Source organism: Pseudopipra pipra, chromosome 2 (genome assembly GCF_036250125.1).
Source record: "Pseudopipra pipra isolate bDixPip1 chromosome 2, bDixPip1.hap1, whole genome shotgun sequence".
Lineage (NCBI taxonomy): Eukaryota > Metazoa > Chordata > Aves > Passeriformes > Pipridae > Pseudopipra > Pseudopipra pipra.
The window spans coordinates 34649559-34665313 of NC_087550.1; the positions used below are offsets into that span (position 1 = coordinate 34649559).

Consider the following 15755-nt stretch of genomic DNA (forward strand, 5'->3'; position numbering starts at 1 on the left):
GCAATATAGACTACTCACTTTCCACCTCTTCACCTCAGGATCACTTTGTTTTTATTGTTCTCATTCAAGTATGTCATTTCTGATTATTCTGCCCCCAAATCACATTTTAACAATAAGTGTGTTCTCTGAGAACCGGAGCTGAAAAAGTTCCTTTAATTTGTATCCCTGCTTAGTGACAGTGCTTTTTTATTGGTTGCTCTTGTATCCCTTAGCCTGACGTATATTGCAGTCTGCTGTGCAATATTACAATTGGGAGGGTCAATATAATTTTTTTTCTGTGGTTAAAAGCAGAAAAAATACTGCAGGAAATCACTCTCTAACTCTTGTAAAACTATTTGCTTTGAAGATGCTTAGGTTGCCTGCAGCATAAAAGTTTAAATACATCATTATTTTTAGTTTATCTTTGCAGTATCTGCATGAAACAGTGCTGAGCTGAGGAAGTGAGTCCATCCCAGTGTCCATCTCAGGACACACAAAACTCCTGCAGCAAATGTCCCAAGTACCCAGCTACTACCATTTGCTCCTGCTTTTCTTTTCCAAGGTACTCACTAAAATAGCAGTGGAGTTGAAAGCATAAAAGAGAGAAGGCAATCAACTTCCTCCTCCCCACTGCTGCTCTTAACTTTTATCTTTACCCTTTTTTTTCCATATGATTTTCTTCTAGTTCTGGTGGTATCTAACAGAAAGCTGGTCAGAGCATAGGAGTACACAGTACAAATTAAGTGCTGGAAACTGTACGTCCACAGCTTTAACATGTGCAGTCTCTCTGTTCCATTCTTCATCATTCCATGATAAATCCCATGATGTCATTTAAGAAATCTTAGCCAAATGTTCGTGTTGTATCTACATAGTGTGAGTTATTTCAGTAGAGCTTCACTCAGAGATTCTGATGCTGTAGTGAGAATAAGTATTTATATTTCACCTCCTTTAATTCTTCAGTTCTTCAATTAAAGGTCTTAGAGCACTTTCTCACTCCTAATTAATCCTCAAGCTGTAAGTAGTTCAAGAACAGAGCCTCTAATCAGTGTCCTGATTCCTGGGTCCCTTCAGACACAATCCTCACAAAATGTTGACTTGTCCTTAAGTGCCCAACTGAGCTCAGACTCTTTGGAAGTTAGTTACCAGATATAAATGTGATAGAATGGCAGACATTTCCCTGTTCATGGTTACTGCTGACCAGTAGAATCATAGAATCATAGAATCATAGAATCGATTGGGTTGGAAAAGACCTCCGAGATCATCGAGTCCAACCCTTGGTCCAAATCCAGTCCATTTACTAGATCCTGGCACTCAGTGCCACGTCCAATCTGCATTTAAAAATCTCCAGGGATGGTGAATCCACCACCTCTCTGGGCAGCCCATTCCAATGCCTGATCACTCTCTCTGTAAAGAATTTTCTCCTGATATCCAACTTAAATTTCTCCTGGCAGAGCTTAAGCCCGTGCCCCCTTGTCCTATTGCTGAGTGCCTGAGAGAAGAGACCAACCCCCACCTGGCTAGAACTTCCCTTCAGGTAGTTATAGACGGTGATGAGGTCACCTCTGAGCCTCCTCTTCTCCAGGCTAAACAACCCCAGCTCCCTCAGCCTCTCCCCATAGGACTTGTGCTCAAGTCCCTTCACCAGCCTTGTTGCTCTTCTCTGGACCCACTCCAGCACCTCAATATCCTTTCTGAACTGAGGGGCCCAGAACTGAACACAATACTCAAGGTGTGGCCTCACCAACGCAGAGTACAGGGGAAGGATCACTTCCCTGCTCCTGCTGGCCACACTATTTTTGATACAGGACAAGATCCCATTGGCCTTCTTGGCCACCTGGGCACACTGTTGGCTCATGTTGAGCTTCCTGTCAATTAGTACCCCCAGGTCCCTTTCTGCCTGGCTGCTCTCCAGCCACTCTGTGCCCAGCCTGTAGCGCTGCATGGGGTTGTTGCCATTCATGCCTTCAGAGTGCCCAGACAGTACAGAAATACACTGAGCAAGAAGGTCCCCCCAAAAAGTAAGTTCACCAGGGTACCGTCACCCCTAGCTAACCAAAAGGGTTTCTGGTGAGAGACAAATGAATTGTTCTGACATTAGAGCCAAGATAGTAAATCTGCAGTTTCAGCAGTACCATGCAAGGCTACAGATGATTCCTGCTGAGCTGAAGGAGGGTTTGCCGTATCCCAAATGAGAATAATTTCTTCCTTTCTTTTCAGAGCAGTACTTCGCTCTGATGCTCCTGCAACTCCATGTATTATTTGTTGCTGGGAGGTATTTTCTTGGAAAATTCATAAGTAATGGAAAAAAAACTGCAGAAGTAAATTCACAAGAATGCTGGCACAGATCTAGCTTGAGTATCACCTGCTGTCCTTCCTCGGCTTGTCTGGATCCTAAACTGCTTTGCATGTTCAGGCTCCAGGAACAGTATAACCACAGAGTTCAATATGAGTAGGTTAAATTCACTTGTGTTGTCACCTAAGCTAATTCATTTGGAGCTTGCATGGGTATCTCTACATTGCTCTGCCATCTGCATTGTAGTTAGTCATCCAGGCTTCAAATTTTCTTTCCTGAAAGAAAACCGTAGGAGGGGAAAACTTTATCTGATAGTGTGTGTGTGTGCGCGCGTACTGATTCCTGTGCTAGCTCTTTGTCACAATCAGTGCAGAAGGCATCCTCAGGTGATGCTGCTTATTTTTTGCAACCTACCACAAATGCAGGCCTGAATTTCACTTTTCTCATAAAGACTGTTTTGTGTGCTTGTGTCCCTTTCCGTGGGTAGCCCCTTGTAGTACTGCCACAGGATTCTTCAATAAAGCAGCAATGCTTTCTGCACCACACATACCATGCCTCGTATCATTCTCTACAGCTATCTGAAAGGAGGGTGTAGACAGATGGGGTAAGTCTCTTCACCCAGGTAACAAGCAACAGGACAAGACAAAATGGCCACAGGTTGCATCAGGGGAAGTTTAGATTAGACATTAGGAAAAATGTCTTCACTGAAAGGGTGGTCAGGCATTGGAATAGGGTGCCCAGAGCAATGGTGGAATCATCATCCCTGGAATGGTTCAAAAAACAGGTAGTTGTGGTGCTTAGAGACACAATTTAGTGGTGGACTTGGCAGGGCTGGGTTAATGGTTGGACTCGATCTTAGAGGTCTTTTCCAAGTGTAACTATTCTGTGGTTTTTACTGCGATGTCTGCAGAGCTGTTACTTTCTCCATGTGTCAGTAATTGCTGTAGGTAACGTGAAGGACTGTGCCAAGCTGACAGATTTTCATCACCATCCTCAGAGGAGTCAAGTGTATCATTCCTGTGCTATACTTCTTACCCAAATCAGCCACCTACTCCTCCCACCACAGAGTGCACGCAAAGTTAAACTGTGAATCAAAGGAGGATCTTCATGGCTTCACCATTCTTTGCCATACAAAGCTGTTGACTCATTTGCTCCCTGTGTCAGGCTTACAAGGAGTTGATTGTGGAACCTTCTGTTTGTATAAAAGATGCTTGTCTGGTTTGCTACCGCATTTAAACTTTTACTTAACAGAAAGTGGATCTTTAGCTACTTTTCCAGCTCTTGGAGTTATTAAGTCCTTTATGATTTGTTTTAGATTTGAATTTAAAACTTCAGACAAATTTAACTCATTTAAAATGGAACAACAGAAGGAAACACCAAGGTTAAATGGAAAATAAAAATCCTGAGAACAAAACAAAACAAAAAACCCCAAAACAGTTCTGGATTCTGAACTATATCTTCCAAGTTTCTCAGTTCTTTTAACCACATGAACATAAGCCATAAAGAAAACCAACATTTTTATGAAATCTCAGACTGTTCCTGAGATATCCACTGACTTAAAAATGGGTTGCTGTAGTATTCCAGGTTCATGGGGTGCTATAAAAGGCTTTTCAAATCAAATCAAATCCAGGCAGCCTCTCCAGAGGCTCTAGGGAAAGTGCCATCTGGCCTTCCTTCCTTTTAGCAGCTCTTCTTTATTACTGATAGGATCATTCATATTCTCAAGACTATGAAGCCACCATTAAGAGAGTTCAACCTTCCTAACTAGCAAAGTAAGTTCTTATCATTGCCCTTGATCAACTGGAATTGCTCTCTTGGGTGTCTGTTCATTCAGACCTAGCTGACTATCTCTTTTAATTCTTTTTTTTTTCTGTATTTTTTCAATCACAGTCCTCATTGAGAAAGAGGACTTGATCTTTCACTCTGCACTTGTAACAAAAAAAGATGTCACTTGAGGAAGAAAAGTATTGTATTTCAGAAAAATATTATTATAGTAATAGCACTCATGCAGTCTGTTACATCTTCAAGGCCCTAATTTATCTAAATATACACCTTTATTAATTTGTATTTACAAAGATTAATCTTAGAAACTGAAACTATTTAAAAACTGCTCTTAAATGAAATTTCAAGTGTGCTGCATTGAAAGAAAATTAATTTCTGCATTATCCTGCTGTGGCAATTAAATTATTTTACATTGTCACTGTTGTATATTTTGCAACGCAGGATGTATGTAGGTTACAGCAATGAAATCTGTCTGACTCCTTGGGTACTATTTTCCCATATATTTATAAAAGGACAAATTCTCTTTGGATTCAGACCATAGACAGTGGAGTAATTTGTGAAACTTATAAATCCTCTGTGGTCTCAGCTGGAATTAAAAGTTTGATAGATTTCTGTACTCAAGAGGAATGATGATTCTATCTCACCCTACTGCCCTTCAGAGTGTATAGGTTGGGAAATTCCCTGTAGCTAGGGATTGCCTTTATCAAGTGTCATAAAGCACCTTTACAAGTATGCTCAGCTGATTTTGATTTTAAGGTAGGTCTCAGAATTAACTAAGCTCATACAGATTTCCTGATAATTCTTAGCTGGATTACGGAGGGAGAGCTAAATTAGTACCTTTGTTGGGAGGAAGATGGGCAGGGACTTGCAGCCCTTGAGATTCTTTGTCCTGTAAGGGGCCCAGGAGAAGCTAAACTGTTGTAAAGTGATGCAGATTGATGAAGAGCAATGGGTTGAGCCTGAGATGAAAGGAGAAACATCTATAAGAAACAAAGTGTTTTTACAAACACTGATCATTGGAAAGCTTAGGTTTCTTGTTGTTACTGTTCTTCTGGATGGTATTGTCTAATAAATGCACAGTCCTTTTTTAAATCCTGCTTTGCTCTTTGGTTTAGAGATACTCTCTGACAGTGCCATCAAAAGGCTATCAGATCAAAGAGTGTAAATCCAAGGTAAGAGTGTATCCAGTGTAAGTCTGACAAAAAAAATCAGTGAAGGAATGGAAAAGCCAATTTGCTAAATGCAGGACACCGAATAAATACCTCTTTAGTTTGCAAGATGGCTTCTTAAGCCACATGGCAAGGATTACTACCCAGAGTACTGATCATCCATACCATCTGGCATAGCAGGGAAATTATCTTTGTTGGAGTATGTTTTTTCTCCTGGAACTCTAGGTCCACGCTGTGGAGATTCTGGAGATCTAGTTAACAGTATTAGCTAATTTGTGATCTTGACAGTATCAAATCTGCCTGTAGTTATTCTTAATTTGAAATTATCATTGCTTCTTCTGCTCTTGTCATTTCAGCTGAATGCCCTGATTTTTCCCCAGTGCTCTGTGTGCTCACTTTAGATAGCAAATAAAATGTTTAAGATGTGTAGTCAATATAGTCCACATGATTATAGAAGGAAGAAGTAATGTTTTGGTAGCAAATGGGAATGCTTTAGTCTTTTCTTTTTTTTTTCTTTCATTTTTAGATAATTTCTAGTTTGCAGCTTGAAGCAAAGAACATCAAAGTCAATATTAAAAGTGTTTGTTACAAATGCCTTAAAAATACATACTCTCTCTATATATGTAGGTATATAGAAATCTGGCAGCCATATGGGATTTTCACACACCTGTCAGTGAAGTGAGTAAGTTTGAATGTGAAAAATCTCACGTTCTGCACCAGAGAATAAGAACAGAACCCGAGGATATGGGTTGTGTGTTGGGCGTATCAAATCACATAGAAGGTAGCGCTTTTACAGAGCACCACATTGCTGAATATTACGGCAGTATCAGCTATATTACCCATGGAAAGGTAACATGGAAGGCAGGAAAACTAATTAAAAATTTCAAGTAAGTGTGAAACAGGGTAGAAATTTTTCCTGGAATTGTGGCTCTTATGTAATACCGCAGACTGTGGTTTATGCATGCCACCTACACACAGCTATGAAATATTGCTGGGGCTTACATTATTGGCATATTGGTCACTTTTACAAACATTTTCTTCAGTAAATGTGAGCTGAATTTTAGAGTGAATATTATGTTGGGCAAGGAGATTCAACCAAGTATAGCTTGTGTCTTAATCCCACTGCACCAAATTATTATAAGGCAGTGTCGTGTTTACACAGATCCTTGGGAAGCCTCTTGAAATCTGAATGTTTAAGGCAAAACAAAAAAGAAAATAGGGCATTCTGGCACATATGGTTTGAAACTCTCTCTTTTAAAAAATATGTCAGAAAACCCTAATTAGTGCACAAGACAATGAACTGTTGTAATTGGGCCATTTTAGGGAACCTCCATGATATGCACGTGAAATATGTAAGCCCCTGAGAATAGAATTTGGCTCTAAAAGCCAAATCCAGTGGCACAGGTCTCTTTGCTGCTTCTTAATGAGCCAGGGTCTATAATTTGAAATATTTGCTGCCTATATTGGATTATTCTCAATCAGCATCACTGGAGAATCCAGTTATTGGATCTCAGCTGCCCTTTCATCTGAGAAAGATGGAGACATCAAAACCGATACTCTGACTGAGTCCTGATATGTCTCTCCTACATTCTGCCACCCAACTCTAAAGAGCTTTTCCTTCATAGATGCTGCTATAGTAAGAGCCAGCAGAACATGCAGAAACACTGCTGGCCTTAAGTGATTTTTTTCTCAGATAGTAAAGGTGCTGAACACAGAGACAAATGAGGAATGGGGTGGAACAAGCAGCTGACAACAGGAGAAAAGGGATATATATAGGACTAGCTTTTGCTATGCACGAAATGCAACACCCTGTTCCCACATTGTGACGCACATCAGTCGGTCCAGATGGTGAGAAGGGTTGGGTTTCTGCCTGGGGCTGCTGGCGCAGACTTCATTTGCATTCCTCAGCCCAGTTGTTCATCGAAAAGCATCCAGGCAATGCACAACTGCTCACACACACAACTGTGCTCACCTTCCCAAGCACAACCTTTCTTTATGGTACCAAAAACTGGGGGAGTTTTACAGGCATGGGAACAAAAGGAGCTTCATCAAGTGTTTAGGTTCTAAATGTAGCCCTCTGAGAATCATCATCAGTGATGTAGAAATAGAAAATTCTCTTGAATAAAGGTTCATTCCCACTCCACACTGACACAAATAGCCTTGAATTTGTGTAAAACACAGACAAAATTCCTGGAGCTCAACTCTGAAAGAGCAACTTCTGCTCCATCGTAAAAGAATTGCCATACAAACTCCTTTCCAGTGGCTAATCCCTGGCAGTGTTTTACCATTTACCATAACTAGTTTTGCCTGCTAGGGGCTAATTTTGAGTGCTAATTTGTGGCATGTGCAACAATTGTGATTGTTATTGCTGTAATTAATCCCATTTGAAAATGTTTAGTTTAATTGTATTAATGGGTCTAAGCTTTAGGTGTTTGGTTCTATTATTCTGTTTCTGTACATTGACTATAAAAACAATGCAAGCATATGGGGAAAAGAAAGCATTAGAGAAGTGAAGAACATCACAAATACATATTTTTAACTTTGAGGATGTTCTTAAAACCTGTCAGCATTTTTAAGAGGATTTTAAAATGTACACAGAATTTCACCTAGCAAGTATATTGCTTTTAACAGTCATTCTGCCTGGAGTAATGTTTTTAGGTTATCCATGCTAATATCCCTGGAATTTGCCTGAATAATTTCCATTCATGATAGTGGAAGTTACGAACCCTGTGTTAGTCACTAAACGAGAACTGTGTCTTTAAGAAGGGAAGATTTCATGAAGATTTAAAAAAAAATCATGAAAGCCGTTATGTGGAGGATATTGAAGCTACATTTACTACTGTATTAAGAAATATTTAAGTGAAGAATTTGTATTGGTAGGTGGTTTCTTCTCCGAGTTTTGCCTCTCCCCCGAGTGCAGTTGATCATTCCACCTTAACAAGGTGCAGTGATTGACAGGTAGAGATGTTGCACAGAGCAGAAGGTGGGAGTGTGCTCTATTGGTTTGTGCTTGTACATCCTGAGCACCAATTACTGTCACTGCTGCCAGTACTGATGTGTTTATCAGGATGAGTTATAGCAGAATATATGTACACAGGCAGTGTGTATGCTGGATGACCACCCCCTGTGATGTAAAATATGAGAGTCTGGGAGCTACCGTTTTATAATTCATCAGGTTCAGCAACTGAATGTTGTTGGTTGGCTTAGTTATAAAAGCAAGTGTGAACCGAACAGCAGACAGGAGCATCTTGCATTGAGAGTCCTGCGAAGCTGCATTTGGTGACTGGGCTCTGCTTTTGTTCAAGTGAATTCAGTCCTCGGTGAGTGATGGGGATTCTGTCGAGCTAAAGCTGTTATTATATAAGCTGGGGAAACCTGCCTGCTAGTTTTATGTGTATTTTGCTGCTGGAAATCCTTGTCTGTGTTTGGTTTTAGATTTTGTAATATTTTCAGTTGTGTACGTTACTGGCACAAAACGAGATGAAAAGAAAAATGCAATGATGAATTATTCACCATCGTGCTGTGAGGATCTCTTTCCTAGCTAAAGTTACTTTCCTTTAGTGAATGTGTCGGGGGTTCAAAGAAGCTACAAACCAGCAAATCTACCTGTCAATTAATTGCTTTTATTAGCGGTAAAGAGAGTGATAGCTCTGATGGCTTTTGTAACAAGAGGAAGGAAAAGAAAAAGCAAATATCAGAAGCATTTACAAATGCCTTTCTGTTTTGTACATGTGCCTTTTCATATGCAGCATTAAATCTTTTGTGTGCAGTGAGGGGCTGCAAAGAATTTGGATAGTAGAGCTTTTTTAATTAGATAATAGGTAAAATGGTAGCTTCTCTCTGTTTTTGTGGTAATAGGCTTAGTATCACATTAAAATGAATGATTCCCCATCTTGCATAACAACAGTGGTGAAATATGTGTAAGATGAAAGGCAAAGGGAGATTTTGAAACAAACTGTGGGAACATGATATAGCACAGCTAAGCAGGGAAAGGTATATTTCCTATAACATCTGCATGACTTTTTGAATTTCACCAGCTTTAGATTCTTTGCTCAAATTGTCACTTGCTTCTGTTTGACCTCTGTATCTTTTCAAGCAAGCTCCGTTAATGTGTTGACATTATCTTGCCAGTAACCTTTAAAGATCAGTAAGCCTGCAATTTTTTTTGTTTCTTTAATCAGAAAGGAATTGAAAGGCAGAGTTTATGAAACGGAAATATTAACATTGCTGTACAATACCTGCATCTCTCTTCAGGAGAAGTAAATGATCACAAGTAACAATTTTAATCCTCCTTTTATCAGTAGCAGTATTATAATAATTTCTTTTGTCTCATTGTAGCGGGGTTTTTTTGTTGTCTGTGGGTTAGAGAGGCAAGTTTGTTGTATCAAAATATCAAGAGGACTTGGCAGAACAGCACCTGTTGTCTTATTGCTGTATTATTAGTAGCTGGAGAGAGACACTCTCTTCCAGAGACCTCTCACCTGGTATCAGTTCAAACTGTTTACTATGTAGTGATTTTAACTTTTATTGTGACTTCTGACTTAGAAATAATCTATTCTGTGAGCTATATGTCAAAGCTGCAGGACTGATGCTGGTTTAATTAATAAGGTGTCTCATTTTAGCATCATTTTTTATTGAAAGAGGAAGACTACTGGCAAAGTGGACTTTGCCACACACTTCCCTTGCAGAGCAGATTTCCACTTACTCTTTATAAATATGAAAAAAAATCAGAATTTTTGTGGTGATCATTTCCTGGCTGCCTAAAAGACTAGGGCCTATTTCTAGGAAAGAGTATATACCTTTGTCAGCAGTACTTTATTTAAGAGTATTTCACTGCTTTTTAAGCATTCAGATCTATTTCCAGTGACCCCTGTGCTAGCAAAAATGCATTTCTTGAAGTGTGAGCTTCTGGCTTTGCAAGTTCTCCTCCTTTCAGAAATCTGTGATACTGCATCCATCTGTCTAGGCATTTATGTTGCGTGCATCACAATGGTGTAATCTCAGCAATCTGAACATTAACCATGTAAATGTATGTACTGTAACTGAGGAAGTATAAATTAGGACAGGAAAAGCAACCCTAAAAGAGAAAGTTAGGATACGGGCATATGGGCTCTTGTGGGCACCAGAGATCTAGACTCGCCATATGTTATTATACAATAAATTAAGCTGACAAGTAGTTCAATCTCCAGGTAGTGATATGGAGGCTTTGGCACAGATGAGCTTCTCAAAGTTCAGTCCAAATAAGACCAAGCGAAATCGCCGGAGAATGTAGAAAAATCACGTTTTATCCTGGATGCATGCCTACTGCTGCTTTGTGGTCCTAGTCCAGGAGGGGTGCTGAAAGAAAAACAACAGTGACTAACAATTGTATTTTAAATCATCTCTGACCTGGAGAACACAGTTGTTTTATCTGGATATTAGCTTAGTACTGTGATCCATTCCTCCCACCTGGCAGTAAGTGACAGCAATGCTCTCCCTGGAGTATCATGTCTTGAATACCCTTAGTTACCAGGTCTGGTCCAGGTAACATCTGTCTGTGCTGTTAGTGCTACATCCTGCTGGAAACACTCTGCACCATAACTCCAAGTATGTTGGCTTCCTGTTCATTTCTGAATATTTTAGGGTTGATGCATAGCACTCTTGAGTAGCAGAAATCTGCTCTCCAAAAGTAATCTTTCTCTGCTTTTCCTTTTGGTTACAGATGAAACCAACCAAGGCACCTATGTTCAGATTATCTCTTGTATAAAATATAGATGCCGGGGAAGAAGATCTTAAATAAAAGTCTTAACTCAGGAATTGATTTTTTTTTTCTTTTTAATTTGATCTGTAACACCTCAGGTATACTGACCTTCAAGTTTGCTATGAAGTCCCATGGCAGCTAGTGGCCAACATTTTTTGGTGAAATAGGTTATTGGATAATGCAGCATTAGTCTTTGCAGAGCTATTTTTTGGTTTGTGGGACATATAGCTAATGTGTAACTGTGTAGTTGTGCAACTGTGCTCTTTGTGTCAAAAGCGATTGGAGACTGAGCAGGAGTTTGTAAACTCATATACTTGTGTGCCTGTAACACTTCTATTTTCCTCTTTCAAGCACACAACACAAAATTGTTGTTAAATCATTAAATAGAACAATACGTTTATAATACTGAGTCTCAAGTACAGAAATCCCTAGTTCATAGAACTGAAAACTTAATTATATATTAACTCTCTTTAAAAATGGACTGATAACATTGTATGATATTTTGCAGCATTCTCAGGTTTGAATTTAGTAATCAAGTTGGGTGTGAAACAGAGCCATACAGACACTGGAAATCATAGTGATGTGCTTTCAGGGAGAGAACCTTCAGTAGAAAAAATGGGTGAAATGATAGGATAGACAAGTAGTATACTCCATGTTGTGAATAGCCAACATAACTGTGGCAGAGAAGAGATAGAATATAGTAAAGGATGACAATGTGACAATGGAAAGCAGTAGGGGTTTTTGTATGTCCAGACAGATAGGCAGAGAAACTCCATTTTAAAGGATTATCAAACACTCAGCATAGTACAGGAACAAATTTGGCAAGCGGAGAAGAGAGAGAGCCTGTTCATAAACACAGCATGCCCTTTGATGTCGGTTTGTTCTTTGTGCTGTGAGTGAAATACATGCAAAGGTCTAATCCTGCAGAAGAGATTTTGGTTAGGTCTTATATGACTGTACAAGCAGGAGAGGATATTCAAGTTATTAAACCAATGAAAGATTCCCTTTTAAGAACAATACATCTCATAAATGCTAAGTACCATTTGTCAGTGGATTCAATTTCTTGGTTTGTTTAGTGGCTCACAGTGTCTTGGCGTCTGGATGCATTATGCTAATGTTTAAAAAAAAGGTAAAAAAAAAAACAGGAGCTACTAATATAAGTAGTTTTTGCTGGGGAAAGAAAATAAAATAAAAGCACATTCCTTGCTGCCAGATGGTTAAAACGACAAACATATCTGTCAGTCCTTGAGATCTCACAGGTGAAAAGGGTGTGCTCCAGGGTAGTAGAGCTGGTTCTGGAGAATTCAGCATCAGAAATCATTGGGAGCCAGATGTCAGTGAAATAAAGTGATACAAATTATCTGCTTTCTGCTTGGCATTTAATGTAGTTTAGATGATCAACAACACAAAAAGTATTCTTTGGGAGTCCTTTTCTAGAGATAAACAGCTCATGCCAGCTTTTGGTGGAGTTTCTCCATGTTTTCAGGGGACGTGCATGGTCAGAAGAGTAACAGAATAGTTACAATCTATGGAAAAGCTGCCCATAAATGAGGGTGTAGGATTTGACTCATATTTAGGATCACCTCTAGTAAAGGCTCTACAGCTTTGAGTCCTGCAGGCAGAACTTGGATACATATCCCAAGAAAGCTGCACAGGAAGTTCCTGTGCATTGCTCTAGGCGAATATTTTTCATCTTTTTCATATTGTGACAATGAGTAGAAGAAAAAAAATCTGTGGAGACCCCCTTATACAGCCCTACATGAAAGTGACTGTAATCCCATCAGACTGCAGGCTGAAAGCACTCGTAAATACCTGCTGCTTCTCTGGTCCCCCGTTTTCTGTCCTGCCTGGCATAATTGAAGATGGAGAACATTTGTCATTCCACTTGCAGTAAACCAACAGGGGTGATGCTCCGTCTACAGCAGATTCATTTGTTGTCTGAGCAACAGTGGTGTACAATCTTCTGTCCTGTGCAAAGTCCAAGTTATTAGTTTGTGGCCTAAAGCTTAATATTAATATACAAATTTTATTTTGTACTATAGGGAAAGGCTTATGGCATCAACGTATTTCCACTTGGAAATTACCAATTTGCTCACTCAAAAGTCAGGCTGATAAAGCTGCAGATGGAGTCCTCACTCCCAGAATACTTTAGTATTAGCAGAAATCTATTATTTGAGCCAGGCAGAAGAATAATCTGCATTGACAACATTTTTTTTAAATCTTGATATTAATGTCATCTTTACATAACACTGGTTAGTGTGTTGTGTTTGAAGAACCTGCAAGTGACAGACTGGGACATAGTGTGTCCATTCCAATTCATTACTGTATTCCTGAGGAGATGTTTCTCATTTGGGAGACAGCAGAAACCCACCACTCTGTAAGCAACATTTACAATACTATTTGTGATAGGTTTTTATGAAAGAGATTAGTGCAGTGTCATTTGAGCTAAGCAAATGCTAATTTAAGAATCCTCTATTATCCCTTTTTTGTGCTGTGGTAATAACCTTTAACATTATAAAATAATAAAAAACTGATTGAACTGTGCTGTGTGCAGCCACATGCTGAAACTGAACGAGTGAGCGAGGCAGGCAGACTAATCTATTCACTCTGTTGTGGGTTTGTTTTGTTGGTTTTTCTTTTCCTTTTATAGCTATTTATTTCTGTATTTTAAGGAAATCGTACTCTCAGAAGCATTTTTGCTGCATTCAGTACCGCGTACAACAAGTAGAAAAAGTATTCAGAGCAGCTAGTAATATTAAGAAGAAAATGCTTCTACCTAGTGGTATCTAAGTAAAGTAATGGAAACATTATCAACTAAGGAAAATCTCTACTTTCTTTCAAAAAACCTACTTGTAGGTTTCAAGAAGGTATAAATATAAATAAATACAGCATATAGTACCTTTTAATGTAAATGGTATCTTATTCTCTCTGTATTTATTTACAGTACTTCTAATCTCAGGTTTTTTGTAATAGTAGGTCTTTGTCTCCTGCTACCTTGTGATTCTTTGTGAAAGGAATCTATTATCCCACATGGAAAACTGGGAATAGGCAAAATCATTATCTTCTCAATGTTCCATGGGCTATCCTTGCCCTTCTCATATGGGTGTTTCTGGGAGACATTCTATAGAGAACTGACAGTGCACTGGCTGCTTCTGGCTTTGGGCTGGGCTGTAGTTCAGAAATGCAAAGTAACATTATTAGTAGATGACATTAGGTGAAACTCAGCTGTTCCCAGTAGTTGTCTGTATTTCTTCTCTTTGAGGTGCCACTACAAGTGCTAAAACTTCAGTCAAACATACCCATCCAACACAGAACCAAATTTCAGAGGAGAGGAAAATAGAACTCCTACATTCAAAACAGGTTTTCCAGGTGTAAAATCACTTTCATTTCACTATACTTTGCAATTTACTAGTTAAAAACCCTAAAATTTTCTGTAGATATTCTAAAGTTTTCTTATTTCAATTAAAGAAATTATTCCATAATCCTGAATGCATTTAGGGTCGTTCCTGTTCATATTTGGTTTCTTCTATCCCAATTCAAATTTATTGTTTTTGAATTACAATTGTGACTGATCTAGTTTTACAAGATTCCAGAAACAGTTTTGCAGAGGATATTTTTATGGTAGCAATTACATACTGGCCTTTGTAAGTTTATGTGATGTAAATATTTTGCACTCAAATGCCTTCATTTGTTTTTACTCTTTCATGTCTTGCTACTTGCACCTGACCACTGAAATTACAACACTCATAGTCACCTTTCTCCCTTCTTTTCAGAGATGTGAATAAATTCTACTTTGTTTTTCTTAAATTCATTTCAGTGTGTAGGTATTGAATAGTAGGGATATGAAACAGGAAAAAGTACAAGTGCTAGAGGACAGAAAACAGGAAGGACTACATATTTTTATGCATTTTTCTAGTGGAATTACTATGAAATGCATATGTAAATTTTAGTTCGGGTTTATCTGCCAATTGTAAATTAGTCTAGCTTTTGCCCTACACTATTCATAAGACTTAAAATCCAACATTTTTCCTTAATTGTTTGAGATATTTAATATAAAGTGTGATTTGAGGGCTGGCCAAAGAAGCACCTAAACTTATCAAGATTGAAACACTGAATTTTCTCTTTCAGTTTAATTTTGGTATGCTTGGTTAATAGAGGAAGAAACAAGCTTAGGATATAGAAGCTGTCTGTAGACCTGTCAACTAAACCCTAAAATATGTTTGATCAAGAATTATTGATTTGTATTTATCATAGGAGGTATTTTTAAGATTTTAAAGATGAGAAGAAAAATTACTAAGACTACTTTTACTTCAAATTAATCAGCTAGCTGGTATGTTTTCTTGTGAATCTATACAACAATGGCATTTATATCTTCTGTCTTTCTTTTACCCCTTATACCTTTCCCTAGTATTAGTTTACCATACCTGGGATCTTAGACTATGCTGAATTTTGGTATAGTTAGGAGTTATTTTTAAAGTATACATGAAGGTAGAATAGATATGATATTTTTATGTCAATGTGAGGTTCAAAATAACAGAAATATGTCCATTTTTTTCAGGCTTATATTCCTAAACATAAACATGTGTCAGAGATCAGTGGGAGGAAAAAAAAAAACAAAAAAAAAACCAACAACAGAAAATAAAACCATAGGTAGACACTGACAAAAAACTTCAGTCCAAAACTCTTATTTGAGGGAGGTAGAAAAAAGGGGCAGGGAGAACCTTTTACTATCTGTGCTGAAAAACTGTATCCCTACTGGAAAATTGTATTTAGATTAAAAAGTTCATTTTTT

General features: G+C 38.5%; 1 protein-coding gene across 35 annotated transcripts in view; it reads left to right on the plus strand.

The window, feature by feature from the left end:
* Window positions 1–15755, plus strand: part of DLG2 (discs large MAGUK scaffold protein 2) — a 998134-nt gene that overhangs the window by 865929 nt on the left and 116450 nt on the right. Inside the window, exon 1 of one of the 35 annotated variants that reach the window (XM_064644972.1) lies at window positions 8250–8543. The exons of the other annotated variants lie outside the window; for them this stretch is intronic. The gene's annotated coding sequence lies outside the window, so the exon portion shown is untranslated. Of the gene's footprint in view, window positions 1–8249; window positions 8544–15755 lie in introns of those variants that run through there. 35 annotated transcript variants of the gene reach the window in all.